At 45.1% G+C, this 6,000-nt stretch overlaps 1 protein-coding gene across 1 annotated transcript in view; it reads right to left on the bottom strand.

The window, feature by feature from the left end:
• Positions 1-6,000, bottom strand: part of LOC107195104 (teneurin-a) — a 93,603-nt gene that overhangs the window by 75,211 nt on the left and 12,392 nt on the right. The window lies entirely within an intron of this gene.

Below are 6,000 nucleotides of genomic sequence, written 5' to 3' on the forward strand. Positions count from 1 at the left end.
TACACTCGTGAAAGCTCCGCCGAATGCGTGTGTATACATCGTAGAGAGTTAATAATGTCGCGAGTAGTATAATTATGTAGAATCTCGTATCGAGCTTGTTCATTGGTGTATTACAGAGTTTGCGTGTATCGAATATCGTTTCCATAAAGTGGAAAATGACTAAATGAGCTCGAGAGTCGAAAGATCTACGTCGGTGCGATGTTGCAGTCGAGTGGTGTACGTCTAGAGATACTAGCTTCTCGCCCGATCGCGTGGATTTCGGAATTTGGCCAAATTATTTTTTAAACAAAATTTGTACGTTGAATTGTACAAAAAAAATCAAAAAGGAAAAATAGATATCACTATTTATTGGGACACCTTTTCGCTCCCAGGAGATGGAATCTCAAAAAATTCTGAAATTACTTTCCAGACATTTGAATACGTAGCATTTTAAATTAAACAGCGGTGGAATATCTCATCGAGATTAAGATGTAAAAATTCCCAGGAAATACATTTTACCCCCTTTCACCCTTTAGGGGTTGATATATATATAGATTGTCGTCATTTTGGTTGACGTGTCACAGAATAACGGTACTGAAAATTGAACTTTGAGTGAATCCTATCCGGTGTAGTAATTCTAGCTGGATCTATAACAGGTACTCAAGTGTATCTGATGAAGGGTTGAAGGGTTTCCCTTAGGTAACCAACAGGTATCTCGAGACTATAATTCCTCTCGATGATTCATATTGCGACTGGGACCATGTCCGAGAAGTTCCGACAACAAGATTAGGAAACAGATCTTAGCAAACACCACGAATCGTTGAGAGATTCTGTACTGTAATCTGTAGCAAAAGTTTACACGTCTTGAAAATCGATCTCCTATCAATTTCGACACGGTACTGATTTAAATGTTACCCACTAATGCAAATCTTGTATGAGTGCACAATTTGCAAGATAATATCCAGAATATCCGTCGCCACAAATTACTAAACAATCGTATTCCAGTCGATCTCTGTAGTCAAACCGATCAACATAAAGTATACACATCTCATAATGGATTCGATTAAGCCCCAAACAGCGCCGAACCGCGCCGATTTTGACCCAGTATCCTTCCTGTCACGTAGATCATTAAACACAGCTTATCGGGCCACCTAAGTATTAACGCAAATACACGAGAATACAGTATTCTACAATGGTACATCGAAATACACGGGCGGTACCTCGTACACCAAGTTTAACCGGAATCCGTGTCATATTTGTTTAATCTGGACCGCAGCATGAACACGGCGGTATTCCGTCCGCAAAGTATAGATCGCAGCAGTAGATATCGACCCGCGATCCTTCAATTTACGAGCCGTGGACACGTCATTAACGTCCGCCGGTTCGACCGCACCGTACTCGACCCCTTTTCACCCCGAAATTCTAGTTACCGACGTTTATCCAGCGCATTATCTATTTATACCGTCGCGCGCGCCCACGACGTCTCCTACTCTCCTCTTTTCCTCCGTTCCGTTCCGTTCTGCGTCCCTCTATCCCGACGTGGATCCCCTCGAGGCGTAGGAGACCAGACCGAGGGTGTCCCGTGAAATTTTAGAGTTGGTGTCTCTGTCTCCCTTTCTCTCTCGCTGTCATTCGGCCACGTCGCGTCGACGAAAGGTCTGCATTAATCATGGCGGTCGAATCCGCGCCGCGAGTCGAAGCTGCTGGCGCAGAGTTCGAGCGTGGAGCGTGGTGACTCCCAGTCGTTTGTCACTCGACGCCCAAGCGGACCTCCTACGATACAACCTCTCTCCTTTGAGCGAAATTCTTGGTGGTACCCGCGGACCATGCGACGAGCCATCGTCTGTGTCTATGTAGCTACCCGAGGCTGAAGCAGCCCTCGTGCATGGCCTGATTTTCGCGTGCCTGCTTTTGATACACAGAAGTCACTAGGTCATTTTTTGGGGAATGCTGAAATGATAACAGTCCAGAATTTCTTTGACGAATCATTCCTCGTCTTTTAACCTACCTTTGTTCTTTCTTCTTTAGAACGGAAGTTTTCTCGAAGAATCGTGGGAAATGGAAGTGGAGGAGTGTCGTCGGTGGTTGTTACACTGCTCGAGGATTCATCAGCAATTCCACTAATGTTTCTGTATATATGTATTCACTTAAACACTGATCACGCAATGACCAGGAAGGAGTATGAATCAGGTGGAAACCGTTTCCTGACAGAAGAATACAATTACACCGTTGTGTTTGAGAAAAAGTTCCATCCCGGAAAAGTTAGTCCGTTCGCCAAACAATTGAACTCCTCCGGGAATTTTCTCTATTTTCGGTGAAACTATATAAACTCGCCCTAGTTTTCTGGAATTACCGTGTAGAAACCTGTGGTAGGAACGTTTGATTCCCAGCTGTTCGTGAGATAGCGAAGGTTAAACGAAACGATAGAATCAAAAGGAAACGTGTGTTTGATGGACGCGTCGGTGAGAGATTACCTGCCCGATCTGTGTGTAAGGGACATTTGGTGTTGGGTTAGCGATCTATTTGAACGAGTCGTTGATCATAGAGCTTTTAGTCTGTCATAATGGAAATCGGTTAATGGATAAAGACTGCTACACGAACCTCGTGGAAATGCCGATTTTCTAGATTACATTCCCCCATAACTTCTCAATTCTATCCTACCTTTTTTTAGGGCGTGTACGTCACACCCATCGCGTCTACATCTTCGAAATGTATGTACGCGCTGTTTGCAAATAAATTTCTGCCCCTATCTTCGATACGCACATTATAACCCTCGTATTCGAAGGTTATTTTCTCAGGCTGTACACATTCTTCAAGAGAAAACTGTTACACGCACCCTTTTTTCACATAAATATGATCTTTCCGAGCATCCCCCTAAAGGTGAAGGTCATTTCTTCCTGAACCTGTAGACCTTTCGCATGTAAAAAAAAAGCTACGGTACAAATTACGACCGTGTGTGTATGTGAATATCAAACGGAAAATTTTTCATTATTAACAATTTTCTACTGAACAACTGCGATCTAAAGACACATTTCTTCAGTACTACACTGCTGTTCAAATAATCATATTGTTCGTACACTCCTAGCTATGTTCTAGTAAAGAAACCTGAAAGGTTGAACGTTAACTTCCTCAAAGATTACCCAACGTTAGACCCCTTCCGAAATAATCACCACCACGCCATAAACTGTACACGTCTCCGTACAATAAAATCCCCCGAAACAAAGTTTCAATAAAGCAAGAGCGTGCTCTCGCATTTTTCGCGACGTCGTTTCTCCCGCGGCGCTCGAAAAAGTTCGCCACCTCTCGGCGAAGAATTCGATCTAACGAAAGTTCCGCGCAAGTTGCGGGAAACGTCGGGGTTGAGATGAAAATTCCGAATTCCCCAGATATTTTGCAGCGCGCGCGCTCTAGCCAGGCCGGCAAACTGTCGCGATGAAAACGCCTGCCACCCTCTATCCACCCCGTTTCGTGGCTCGTGCGCGTACAACGCTCGAAATTTCCAAGTTTTCGGTGATTCTCATACTAGTTCCAGCGCGGAAAAACTGGTTCGCATGCAAAATTGATCAGACGAAGTTCCGTGTCGCGGTCAAGAGTCTGGCGGCAGAGGCGGACGGACCGCAACTTCCCCGCGCTTGAAATTCGATGAAGCGGCCGGCGTCGCCTCGATTACGCTTCCTTGTCCGACGCCGGCCTACACCCCGACGTCACATTTCGCTCTCCGTCGTCTCTCTGTTTTCTATTCCAGCTCTCCCCGATATTGATCCGGCGACGTGACGCCCGGTTATTACTTTGTGCCTGTGCTGCGCGCTCGCCTTTGCACGTGGCAGGGCAAAATATTATGCAGTTCTGTGATTTGCATACGTCATGACTTTTGTGGGACTTAAGGAACGATGTGTTGTTCCATTGCGGAATGCTGGGGCGTAATTTGTTGTCAATGGATGGGACACTACAATTTTTTTCGATTCTACCCTTGTAAAAAGGGATAGAAAATAGGTCCTACTGTTTTCTAGTTGTTATTTGAAATCACAGTGTTCAGACATCATCCCCACGACTGGGAAATCCCCCGTGGAACAGTCAAGCGCTTAGTGGAGGGGGTGACGTCTGAACACTCAACGCCGAGGAACCTTTGAACACTCATCGATAATTTACTGTATAGCTGGAGACAAGATTACAGTAACTTCAAAATGTTCTTCTGTACAGAGTGTCCATAAAATTCCTAAGTATTTCCAAAATAAAGCCGAACGTTTTTAACAACTTTTATAGCGATACATTGTCCTTCTTTGATAACAGCTTTACAAAAAAGGATATGAAGTGGTGTATTCATAGACAATTGTTAAGTAAAAAGTTATACTATCAAAGGTTCGTTTAAGTAGAATCGAAGAGCAAACTCAATTTTGTTTTCCGTATGCATTACTAATCTAGGTCCCAACGGTCGTCTAATTTCATCCCCCTCCCCCCCCCAGCCTACGGCAGCACTTTTGTCCCCTAATTTCGCCCGTGGAGACCGCCGCTAATTTTTTCCCCGGAGACGTGCACGACAATCTTGCATAAGAATTACACACGGAACACGCTGCAGTATTACAAGGGTACGTGCGTTACATGCATGCAATGGTAAAACTGTATCGGCTTACTTAATGCGTCGCATATTTGCAACTCACGCTTGGGACTGCATAAATACACGCCAGCGTTTGCGAAACGCGCGCGAAAAGGAGACACGGTGCTGCAGGCACACGGATGTCTGAGAAAAACGTAAAAGGTTCGTGCTCGCCACAAACTTTGAACTTTCGTGACGTGGTAAACAACCAAGATACAGGGATCACTGAAAGTTCGAAGGTTCTGACCTATCTTTGGTGAAAATACATAAATTTCCGTAAATCATGTTTCGCCCTATAATATAGATAATACATCAGTCGAGGGTTTATTCCGGGTTTTCTAAATTCATAAATCAAAACGGGAATTTGCACGAACTTTCTGTGCCCACTGACAAATTTTTCAGTAACACGCGAACTCACGATAGTAATTGGCTGTGTTACACATATTCTCACATATACGCCTGATCGTTTTCTAAAATTCCTGAGAACTATATATTATAAAATACAGTGTCATCGGGCGTGTAAACTAGATCCAAAACTCACTGACAACACAGTATGTGTTCAAGTAGTCATTCCCCGCCTCAAATCACATTCAAACGTGAATGTACCTTCCGCGAAATTACATTTCGATCTAGAACGGAAATCCTTGAAATTAAAAAGATTCTGGGGATGCTCCCATCCCCCCAGATGAAATACGACGATCAACGAGGCTGCTAACCATTTCAGACGACCGATCCACAGTTTCCACCTGCAATCGATTCGAGAAGCTAAAAAAATAATTACAAAAAAAAAAAAGAACCGAGTTTTCCTTATTAATATTCCGCGTTCCGTAGCTTATACCGTATTTCCATAACCAATTAATTTGCGTCAGTTTCACCGTTCCCGATACCGTCCATCGATCCCACCAATACCAATCCCGCTTAACCACGGGGCCCCCGCCTCCGCCGTGCATTGTCTTCGTTGCGTTCGCCGTGGAAAATATTGGAGGAAGCGCGGTGTGGCCGTCGGGTATATCGTTTTTTTTTCTGTTTCTTTTTTTCAAATCCCACTGAAACGATACTTGGCCCGCCGTCTTCCCATCGGAGGGACACGGGATGCGGAGCGTCGATTCAATTTCACCGTTCCAGACCGTGGACAGAACACGGTGGTTGGTGGGGTGGGAGTGGAAAAGAAGAGAGGGGCGACAGAGCGCTGTAGAGAAGCACGGCTAGGGGGTGGAATGGTGAGACAGAGGTGGCGGGTGGGGTTGGTTGGAAAAGAGGACGTCGGAGGTGAGGCAGCCAGAGGAATAGAAGAAGAGGGATTTAGTGGAAGGGAACGAAATGTAAGAGGTTAATTGGAACAGATAACTGCGTCTGCGTGTGTCGATGTGCCGCGCCAACCGCTGCACCCTTCGTAGCCCGACTCTCTCCATCCCCCGACCCACCCT

This window comes from Dufourea novaeangliae, unplaced genomic scaffold (assembly GCF_001272555.1).
Source record: "Dufourea novaeangliae isolate 0120121106 unplaced genomic scaffold, ASM127255v1 scaffold49, whole genome shotgun sequence".
Lineage (NCBI taxonomy): Eukaryota > Metazoa > Arthropoda > Insecta > Hymenoptera > Halictidae > Dufourea > Dufourea novaeangliae.